At 39.5% G+C, this 11,404-nt stretch overlaps 1 long non-coding RNA gene across 1 annotated transcript; it reads left to right on the top strand.

The window, feature by feature from the left end:
- Positions 1–5,407: 5,407 nt before the first annotated feature.
- On the top strand, positions 5,408–9,331 carry LOC122465497. The gene is made up of 3 exons (XR_006290398.1): positions 5,408–5,469; positions 8,806–8,830; positions 8,958–9,331. It is a non-coding gene; the product is annotated as an uncharacterized LOC122465497 (long non-coding RNA).
- The last annotated feature ends 2,073 nt before the right edge of the window (positions 9,332–11,404 follow it).

Below are 11,404 nucleotides of genomic sequence, written 5' to 3'. Positions count from 1 at the left end.
TCAGAAATCATAACATTCAAAAACCGGTAGGAGAACACTTCAACCTCTCTGGCCACTCAGTAACAGACTTAAAGGTGGCAATTTTGCAACAGAAAAGCTTCAAAAACAGACTCCAAGGAGAAACTGCTGAGCTTGAATTAATATGCAAACTAGATACCATTCACTTGGGTTTGAATAGAGACTGGGAGTGGCTGGGTCATTACACATATTGAATCTATTTTCTAAATGGGCCATCTTGATTATCACTAAAAAAGTTTTTTTCTCCTGCTGATAATAGCTTATCTTAATTAATTAGCCTCTTACTCCACCTTTTCATGTTCTCTGTATGTGTGTAAATATATTTTCTTACTATATGTTCCATTCTATGCATACGATGAAGTGGGCTGTAGCCTACGAAAGCTTATGCTCAAATAAATGTGTTAGTCTCTAAGGTGCCATTAGTACTCCTGTTCTTTTTACGAATACCAACCCTGCTTTTTGTTCTGAGGCGAAGGAGAGTAATGTTCTACTGACATCTACTAATCAAGGATCCACTTATTTCCCTCTCTTCCCACCCCACCCCAGGGAGTAAGTGTGTACACTTCAATGCAGACATGCCAATTTATACCACGAGAGAATTTGACAGTATTTTGTTCAGGGAAAGTATATGGTCAGATTTTGACACTCTCTTTCACTCTGAGTAGTACCTCACTCTTGAGCATTCCCTCTATTCCCCTGCTTGACATAATAAGGGCAAGTTACAGTTAATCACAGTGAACAAACAGACAAAATATACAGGAATTTTAGACTATCTATTTGATAATACTGGACTGTGTTTTCAAATTATAATAAGATCAAATAGCTGCAATATCATTAACTCTTACTAATATTATATTTAACAATCTTTAATGATATAAACTATAAACTATTCCCTTATGCAGTAATGTAATATACTAATATTAATGCCCAGTAATACTATCAGTACATGATATTAATTACTCAAATATAATTGGACTTGTTTAATCAGAAGAAGAAAAGAAACTGAAGTTAGTGACTCCTCCAGATTAAATTAATCCTCTAGTTGTGTCAGACTGCCTAATTCTTCCTCCTTCACTCTAGTAAAATGAAATACATTAATAAAGCAGTAGAAAGAAAGAACGAACCTTCAGCTCTTAAGTGGGACCTTAGGTCTAATAATGGACTCGAGATCCCAAATCGCAGATCAAAGACAAACACATTATGGAACCCTATTCAATAATTATTTGTCTAGAGAAACAAATAAGAGCAATATAGTTTTCTAGAAAGAAATGCTTTGTCAGTGAGACTGGAATAATTTGCCTTCAGATACATAATTAAAGAAAAAATTGCAAATGTTTTCTGTATTGATTTGTAAAGCAATTGGGGATGCACACGCAAAGCATTTTGGAAAAAATACACTATTACACTAGCATTAATTATTAAAAGGTTATGAAATTCCTTAAATGGCACAATTACCCATATGCCAGGTATATGAAGCCATTTCATATTTTGCTCTCAAAAAGTATTGAGTGCATGCACCTTGGTTTCAATATATTAATCTGGCACATTTAATCAACACCACTTCCCATGATTTGTCACTTAATGGAGAGTCAGTTTTTCATTTTTGAATATTTTTCATTTTCAAAATATAAACAAATTGAATATGACTTAATACATCCCCGACAAAAGTAAATGCTTATAAATGACAAAAAACATATGTACATTACATTGTAACACAAAATATACATTCATCTTCTAAAGAAAAAGATCTGAAATGTAAATATATATATGTATGAAACAAAACAAAAGGCAATATTTGTCAATTCCATCAGAAGATTCAAAAGTTTTGTTTATTTTTAATGAACTGCGTGACAATGTATGAGTACAATAGCAATAGCACTTTACAATAGTTAAAAGCCTATACAATGTAAAATCTTATATTCCGTCTTAAATTGTTCTCAGGCCAAATCATGCCAAATTTCTATGTATTCATGTTGACTCGTTCAAAGGAAAGAAACATACTTCAGAAAAGCAAAACTTTTGCTAAACCAATGTACCAGTCAGCTATTTGATTCTGCAAATAAAACTTCCATTTCTTGTTAGGGTCTTGACAAGTTTTTTGTCTAACAAATTAGTCCTAACCAAGTTTCTTGCAGGTTGTACTTATTTTGTAAGGTTACTTAAATCTGCTTTTTTAAAAAAATGGGTTAATCAAAATGCTATAGTTCAATATAAATCATTATTGTTTAGTGATGGTACAAAATTAGACATTGACCTCGATCTCAGAAGTAAATGGTAAAATACACATTTTGTCTTAGATATAAACTTTTAATCCTGCCACTGCATATAAAGCGCACAAACAACATTCTCCATGTTGTCCACATTTTAGATACCACATATAAACCTTGGGCCAGATCTGTAGCTGGCATAAATTGGCAGTAGATTGACTACAATGGAGGTGCGCTTATTTACACCAGCTGAGGATCTGGGCTTCTAACATTCTGTTAAGGTTGGCAACTCAAACAGAAAATTTTGAAAGATTTGGCAGAACTGATCATTGTACTTACATAATCTCCACAATACATTCTGATGTAAGCCTTCAAGTTCAGTCGAGGTCAAAGTAGGATTCAGAATAAAAACTTAAAATTGCTCTAACTAACTCTTATTGTGTTGAAGAGGACTGACTGGAACCATCCAATCAAACTGATATACTCTTCTACCAATCTCCTTTGACTCCCAAGGAACAATGAAGTAGGAGCAGCTCTTGGCACTGCATGTCCCCAGATTTTACAGATTCACTGTGTATACTTAGCCATTATTCATATGTGACTAAGCAGGATTATTATGTAAAACAAATAGAACCATTAGCACAATACCTTATTGCTCTAATGTGTTGATTTAAGAAACAGAATGTAGCCAATCATGGAATGAAGTATTAATCTACAGAATATACCTGTGTTAATGATTGACTTCCAGCATTAAACTGGCTCTAGTTCATTTTTTCCTATGGCTGAGTCACTTAGCTCAGTACATATTATATTGACTATTTGCAACTGCTGTGACATTATGGATGCTGTACTGACTCTACATGGTGTCTGTGCAGTCACTGGGCCAGATCCTCATATGGTTTAAATTGGCATAGCCAATTGCCCTTTGCCGATATATACAAGTGATCAGTTTGTGAGATGCTGCAACATGCAGAAAAAATTGCAGAAGTTGCAGAGCCCTTGAGATTGTCACCAAAAATGAGAAATGATCTGGAAAAAGGGGTAAACAGTGAGGTGGCAAAATATGCAGATGTTACAAAGTTACTGAAGATAGTTAAGTCCAAAACACAGTGCAAAGAGTTACAAAGAGATCTCTCAAAACTGGGTGACTGGGCAACAAAATGGTCGATGAAATTCAGTGTTGATTAATGCAAAATAATACACATAGGAAAACCATAATCCCAACTATACATAGAAATGATGGGATCTAAATTAGCTATTGCCACTCAAGAAAGAGATCTTGGAGTCGTTGTGGATAGTTCTCTGACAACATCTGCACAATGTGTAGTGGCAGTCAGAAAAGCTAACAATGTTAGGAACCGGTAGGAAAGGGGTAGATAATAAGACAGAAATATAATGCCATGATATAAATCCATGGTATGCCCACATCTTGAATACAGTGCACAGTTCTGGTTGCCCCATCTAAGTAAAAAAGATATATTAGAATTGGAAAAGGTACAGAGAAGGGCAACAAAAATGATTAAAGGTATGGAACAGCTTCCATGCGAGAAGAGATTAAAAAAGACTGGGACTTCTAAGCTTGGAAAAGAGAGAACTAAGAGGGGATATGAGAAAGGTCTATAAAATCATGAATGATCTTGGATAGTCAAGATGGTCAGGGATACAACCCCATGATGTGGGTGTACCTAAGCCTCCAACGGCCAGAAGCTGGGAGTGGGCAATGTGGGATGGATCACTTAATAATTACCCTGTTCTGTTAATTCCGCTGAAGCACCTGAAATTGGTCACTGTGGGAAGACAAGGTACTGGACTAGATGGATCATTGTCTGACTGAGTATGTACTTATATGCTTAAAAATGACATTTTTCAGCAGCCACCACCTTTTTATTTATTCTGTTTGCTAGTAAATATTATTATAATAAAGTTATTTGTAGTATCAGGAAATGTGACATTTCCTGAAACAGTTTCTCTCATGCCTACTTAAGAGTTCAAAATACAGGTGAGAAAACAGAGTGTACATCCCATGGTATTACTCGAAAAGATACTCTGGGTTACCACCATTCTAGCTAAATACCTGCCAAGAGACTCAAAGAGTTGCATATTACTTTGAGCTGAGAAATTAACCAAGAGTCTTAGTTGTGCTGTTTTTAAAATATATATATATATGAATCATATTATTTATAATCCACTTTTGGAAGAGCTGGTTTACTAATTTATTTAGGAGGCACGTTATGACCTAGTGGATAGAGCACTGGATTGGGATTCAGAAGACCGAATGCTATTCCTGGCTCTTCTACTGATCTGAGTGAGCTTGGGCACTTCACCTTTCTGTACCTTAATATCCCTGTATGTAAAATGAGGATAATGATACTGACCTCCTTTTGTAAAGAACTTTGGGATCTACTGAGCTGGTGTCATTATTGTTACCTATAAACTGACTTGGGAACTATTCTTTTATTTTTAATTCTCGAGGCGGGTCCAGGTATTCAAGTCCCCAGTGTATTACTAGGGAACTTCTCTGGCTTGGGAAGGCTCATCCAATGGTGTGTAGGATGTGAGTGGCTGTGAATGTCAGTCCTAACAAAAACCTTCCTAATATCTATGGGTTTTTTGCATGCCTGTGACATATGCAAGGCTTAATGGGTTTGGGACGGCATGTTATCTTTCAGTACATAAGAAAATAAGAACGGACATACTGGGTCAGACCAAAGGTCCAACTAGCCCAGTATCCTGTCTTCCAACAGTGGCCAATGCCAGGTGCCCCAGAGGGAATGAACAGAACAGGTAATCAACAAGTGATCCATCCCCCATCACCCATTCCTAGCTTCTGGCAAACAGAGGCTAGGGACACCATTCCTGTCCATCCTGGCTAATAGCCATTGATGGACCTATCCTCCAAGAACTTATATAGTTCTTTCTTGCACCCTGTTATAGTCTTGACCTATAGTATAGAAGGGCAGGATAGATTCATAAGAACAGCCATACTGGTCTGTAGCAGGGTAGTCACCCTGCTCCAGCCCTGAAAGGGTTAAACCAGCCCTGGGAGAGGTCTGCTGCTGGGGAAAGCAGCAAGCCTAGGCTGATTGGGGAAACAGCTACATCTGGGCCATGCCCCAATCAGGCTACAGCTGGCCCTGATAAAAAGGCTATGAGCCAGGAGCTAGGCAGCAGAGCAGGGGAAAGGTGAGAGGACCTCCTGCCTCGCAACTCCCCAGGCTGCAGGCCTTGTGCAAGGCCAAACCAGGTATTGGGGTTGCAGAGGCTGCAGCCCAGAGAGTAGGCAAAGGCAGCAGGTCCAAACCCCTCCCCCCTTTTGCCAATGATGAGTGGCTTGTACACTGCAGTTGGCCCCAGTGAGCGGGGGCTAGATGGTGACTGGCAGTAGCCATAGACTGAGGCGAGGTGGGGATAGAGGGTTGGAGGTTCCCCTGGGTGGGGAGATCCAGAGAGAGGGTGTACTGCCAGGGGGCAGCACCCAAGATAAAGGGGCACTGGGGTCTGGGAGGGATACAGGGGCCTGAGGCAAGCGGGACACCAGCCTGCAAAGGATGCTCCAGAGGCTGGAGAGCTAATTCCCCACGATGACCAGCGGGAGGTGCCGTACCGGTGAGTCTTGGCCTTGCTACATGGTCCATTTAGCCAGCATCCTGTCTTCCGACCGTGGCCAATGCCAAGTGCTTCAGAGGAAATGAACAGAACAGGCAATCATTGAATGATCCATCCCTTGTTGTCCACTCCCAGCTTCTGGTGGTCAGATGTTTAGGGACACCCGGGGCATGGGGTTTCATTCTTGACCATCTTGGCTAATAGCCACTGATGGACCTATCCTCCATGAACTTATCTAGTTCCTTTTTGAACCAAGTTATAGTTTTGGCCTTCACAAGATCCCCTGGCAATGAATTCCAGAGATGGACTGTGCATTGTGTGACAAAGTACTTCCTTTTGTTTGTTTTAAACCTGATGCCTGTTAATTCACGAATGTTTCCTTTGTACTTATAATAAAACTGATCAGTTATAGCACTTTACATCCTTGTACCTCAGTGCTTTATAAAAATTACTTACACGTTCTAATCCCCATTTTATGGATAAGAAAACTGAACCACAGAGAAGTTCAGTGACTTGCCCAGTGTCACACAATGAGGTAGAACCCAGAACAGAAGCGAGGTTTCCTTGCTGCCCACATTTTGAAACAAAATATTAGCTTCTCTTTGCAGGCTCTTTTTTTTTCTTCTTTTCCTGTTACGAGTAATTAAAATGCAGTGTGATTAATGATTAATTTTCAGTACAATACAAAATGGACTGTTTACAATATTTTAATTCACCACTGTCAAAACCTGCCATGGTCAGGGACCTCAGGGCTTAAAGAAGTAACCAAACTCTAGGGCCTGTGGAATGCATGGCACATAATGTGGAGGCCAGACCCATATGAAAAGGGCATCAGTAAATCAATGGACTGTATCTGCCCAGGGTTTATACTGACTCCTCTGGGCGGGGACCCTGGAAGATTCACTGAGTGATGGAAAGTACACCAAGAGAAGGGGTTGTATCTGTCCTTTCTTTGTCTGCCTTCTGCATTCCTCATTCTGTGAGGCAAGGCCAGGCTGGCACAAGGAGATGTGACTTACACCTCTATGTGATGTTTAGTGAATCTGGCCCAATGTTTGTTTGGTTGGTTTTTTTTGGTTTGTTTTTTTATAGAACTGAACACAATCAAACCTAGTTTCCCATGTTCATTTACGGTCTCCAGCTCTGTCCACTTTAACATAAGTCACTACACTTTCACAAACCCCAAATGGAGATGGATTTAGAGCAGGAGGTGTTTCAGAGATGGAAACTAGTCCCAGGAGTTTTGGGCGGGCCAGTGTAATTATTGTTTAAGCATCTTTTCTCTCCAAATTACATGATCGGGAGAGAAATTCCAACATGCCAGCCTCATGCATTTCTCATGCAAAAGAAGTGAAGCCCTGCTACTAGTGCTGGGGTTTGGCATAGTTGGCATTCCCAAGTAACAGTTATGCAAAACAGAAGGAGGTGTAGGGACAGGTCCACTCTCCTCAGCTGGAGGGGAGTTTGCATATTCTGCTCAGTTATTTTCTTTAATTATTATAGAATCCAATGTAGCCATGGCATCATTTGATTATTTTGAGTTCTGCAGTTAAAATGATCCCTTTTGCCCAAACGTGGGCTGAGTGCAAGCAAAACAGAGTTACATGAAGGAACATAAATATTTTAAATACAATTAACTAACAACCAAAATGTTATATTGGTTTTCTCCTTATTTTTCTGTCCATCTAACCCAGAAACTTTCTGTCCCTCTCCAGATCATTTTCTTATTTTCTTTTTTTGTTTTTTTTTCTCTCTCCTTTTCTCTTCATAAAAAGCAACATACTTTTCCCTCTCATTCTTTCTCTGCCATATCCCCATATCCCCATCCTCTCTTCCTGTTCTCTATATCCACTTTGCACCCTGAATTCTCCCTTGTCATGAGGCCTTTGCTCTGCCCCATGTTCCATGCTCTTTCTGTTTTTTTTTCTCTCTCTCTCTTACACCTGCAATCCCCACCCCTGCACCAGAGGATCTGAGTTCTCTTTTCATTTCCTCCCATTTGGGAGATCTGGTAACTATTTTGGCTTCTGTGGTGCCTCCTCTCTTTCTTCCACTCTGGAGTTCCCCCTTCCTCTTCCTTCCAAAGATCCATACATGTTGCAGCTGATTGAGGAATCTAGGTTTTCTTCCCCCAGCCCCAGGTTGCCTCCTCTCTCCTGTTAGACTGCTGCTTCCTTTTGCCTTTTCTGTGACAGTGAAGGAGGCTAGATACCCTCTTCCTCTGCCCCCTTTGGAGCTACTCAGCTATGCCGAAGGCTCTTCCACTTAGGCTCCTCCTCTGTGCCGCTTTCTGGTGTGGTTGATCATTGAGGTGTTTAGGGTTAGGAATTCAGATTGACCTTGTCTTGTTGGTGCTAATGGGAACACTGACTAAAATTAGCCCAGTGTAATTAATTTCTAATTAGATAGTCATAAACTTATAAAAGAATGATTTTATTAAAATGAGAAGTAAAAAATAATCCTATGGTAGAATCTAACTTTCAGGGAAATGAATATCAATGAATAATTAAAAACCAAGTGCACATTGTAGGAGTAATAAGCTTAAGGTATTGCTTTAGGGATTCCATGGAGAACTGAAATGTGGTGGCTGAGGAACACACGTGTACTACTAACTTTGTCCGGTCTACAGCAAATACTAATGACAAACAGTAATGTGTTGCAGGCATGGGACTTTTTCTCTTTGTGTCTCTAAACATACACTCATAGTTTGGGGGGGGGGGGGATCAAATCTAATACACAGCCTGCACTGGTGAAACTGTACTATTACAACTATCACAGGAGTAGGGAGAGTGTGAGAATGTGACATGGGGAAAATAAAAGATGGTCAGAGAAGAGCTTAACTCTACTTCCACCACCTGTGACATTTGAAGAACTTAATAATGTACATTGTATGCATTCAGAATGCATTACACTCATCAAATGAGCACATAGACATGTGTACAAGATTAATAAGTACTGTGCTTTTCATCCATAGATCTCTATCAGCTTTACAAGAGAGGGTGAGTAATATCCTCCTTTCATAGCTTGGGAAAGTGACGTACACATAGATAAGGAACTGTGAATCAGTAGAGAAACCAGGAATCAAAGCCAGGTTTCATAACTCCCAGGTCTGTGTTTTATCTACAGGAAAACACTGTGTACAAGGTGAAGAGGAAGGGGTGTGGCCAGGATGCTCTGTTGATCTCTGGTTAGCAGATTCCCCCATGGTGGGGAGGGCATACCCAGGAACCCTGAATCTAGCCCCGTTTGTGTGTAAATGGAGTGGTGGGCCTGGCACCTTACAGTCAAAATAAAAATATAGGTACTTGGTTTAAAGGGCTTTCCAACTAAGTTAAAGGCAGAACAGCACAAAAGAACAAACAAAGGGTGCTGAGTAATGGTATAGGATGGCTGAGGGTTACTCCATTAAAACAAATCAGAGGATATTATGTCTGTTATGTGTCTAAGTCAAGTCTGTTATGTGCACTTCTTGTTTAGTACCATTTTAAGAACCTTTTAAAATATGCTAATGTAATATATGAACAGTATGAGGATTAAAGTCTCTTAAGAGAGTGGTAGAATAAAGGTCGGTGTTGGAAGGTTAACCAGAGGAAATGAGTCTGGAGGAGGGATTTGAAGGAGGACAATGAAGTTGCATGGCACACTCGATCATGAAAGGTATTCTGGGCATAGGGAGCTGCATAAGAAATCCGTATGTACAGAAACACAACAATGGCATGAAAACACTGTTACATTATTCTATAGCTGTGTTAATAAAGGAGCTTTGCTGCATAACCTTTAAAATAATATACTGCACTTTGAACTTCTCTCCTGATAAACTCTGGCTAAAATAGAGGAAAAAACCAGGCAATTATTCCTTCACCGGCAGAAACTCGTGAAGCTTAATTTGGTCAGCACCCGTAGTTTAGTTTGGCTTGAGCTCTACTGGTTAGTCCAAGCATGCAGTACAGAAAAGCTACCTGTCAGCAAAGAGAGATTGTTCTTAACTGATCTCTGAGGCTAGTTACACTACAAGATATTAAGTTTATAAAGAGAAAGAAAGACCTATGTGTTTGCAAAAACCTACTCAAAATTATCATTAATTCTTGTCTTGTAGTTCATTATACAATATCCCCTGCTGCTAACAGACTCACTTAAAATATCCAGGTTTATTACCCTACCTAGTATAATCTTTTTTTTTATTGAGCCTACAAATTTATTTTTAGAGTCAAATATATATCCTTTAAAATGAGGCCCCTGATGCTAATGTATTAAATTACCTCCGAGCACAGACATTTGGACCAATGTTTAGATTTATCATTTTTGCTGTGTGTCAAATCAAGTCACCCTCAGCCATTTCTTTCAAAGCTCCTGAAATTCTGTAACATATTGGGCATCATTTTTAGTCATGAAGAGAAAAGAATTCTTTAGCGAGTGTTAACTTATGCAGTGAAACTTCTCCACTTCACCCTACCTGTATGCCTCTGCCTTGCACCCTTCTGAAGTGCCATTTCTAGAGGTGTGTGAACCTTATGCAGGTTCAATTTAAGCCTCTTTCCAGTCTAGCAATAGCTAGCAATGACTCTGGGCACCATTGAATTGGACCAGATTTGAGCTAACAATCAAGTGGTTTTTAGAAATGACCTGGACGTCTCAAAGCCTAATGCTATGTGTTGTAATGCTCTCACCCTTAAGTAGTAATTGGCTAATAGCTAATGTAGGAGAGTCTCTTTGCAACAAGTATAAAGCAAATTTGCCAAAATTTCCAATTCTCAGTGCCTAAAGGTAGGCTCCTAAATCTGTATTTCAGCATCTAAATAAAAATGACCTTATTTTCAAAGGTTTCAGAATAGCAGCCGTGTTAGTCTGTATCCGCAAAAAGAAAAGGAAGACTTGTGGCACCTTAGAGACTAACCAATTTATTTGAGCATAAGCTTTCGTGAGCTATGTTGCATCCGATGAAGTGAGCTGTAGCTCACGAAAGCTTATGCTCAAATAAATTGGTTAGTCTCTAAGGTGCCACAAGTCCTCCTTTTCTTTTTGCTTATTTTCAAAGGCACTGGCTTCAGTGGAAGTTGGGAGTGCTTGGCAATTCTGAACATTCTTATTCTTCTAGATAGCTAGTGCACCTTGCAGATGTAGAATTATTTCCATTATTTCATCTGAGCAGCTACTCATTTACTATTTCAAAGGTTAGACCAAAAAAACCCATGTTTTCTGCATCCAATCCTAATCAATATGAGGTTTTATTTCTTGTGCTAAATAACACAACAAATTGATATCTGTGGCCATTTGGAAATCGAACGGGTTAGAATGTGTTACATCAAATAATGAAACAGATTCTAATTTTTGATAAGACTATGTGCAATATAACATGCTGATGCCATTTCTACCAAGTAAATGGCCAAATTTTCAGTACACTCTGGCTGCTTTGTGCTACGCTGGCACTGCAAAGCAGTCATAAACTCAGCATAGCCAGCAAGTTAAGCTGGATTTATAGTTGCCTTGCATTACTGGAAAGCTGCAAAGCTGCTAGAGCATACTTCTGAATCTGGCCGAGACTTGATAGTTTCACTCGGAAGGTTTGCACAAAC

The sequence above is a fragment of the Chelonia mydas genome, chromosome 4, assembly GCF_015237465.2.
Source record: "Chelonia mydas isolate rCheMyd1 chromosome 4, rCheMyd1.pri.v2, whole genome shotgun sequence".
Lineage (NCBI taxonomy): Eukaryota > Metazoa > Chordata > Testudines > Cheloniidae > Chelonia > Chelonia mydas.
This window is presented reverse-complemented; position numbering and strand designations above follow the sequence as displayed.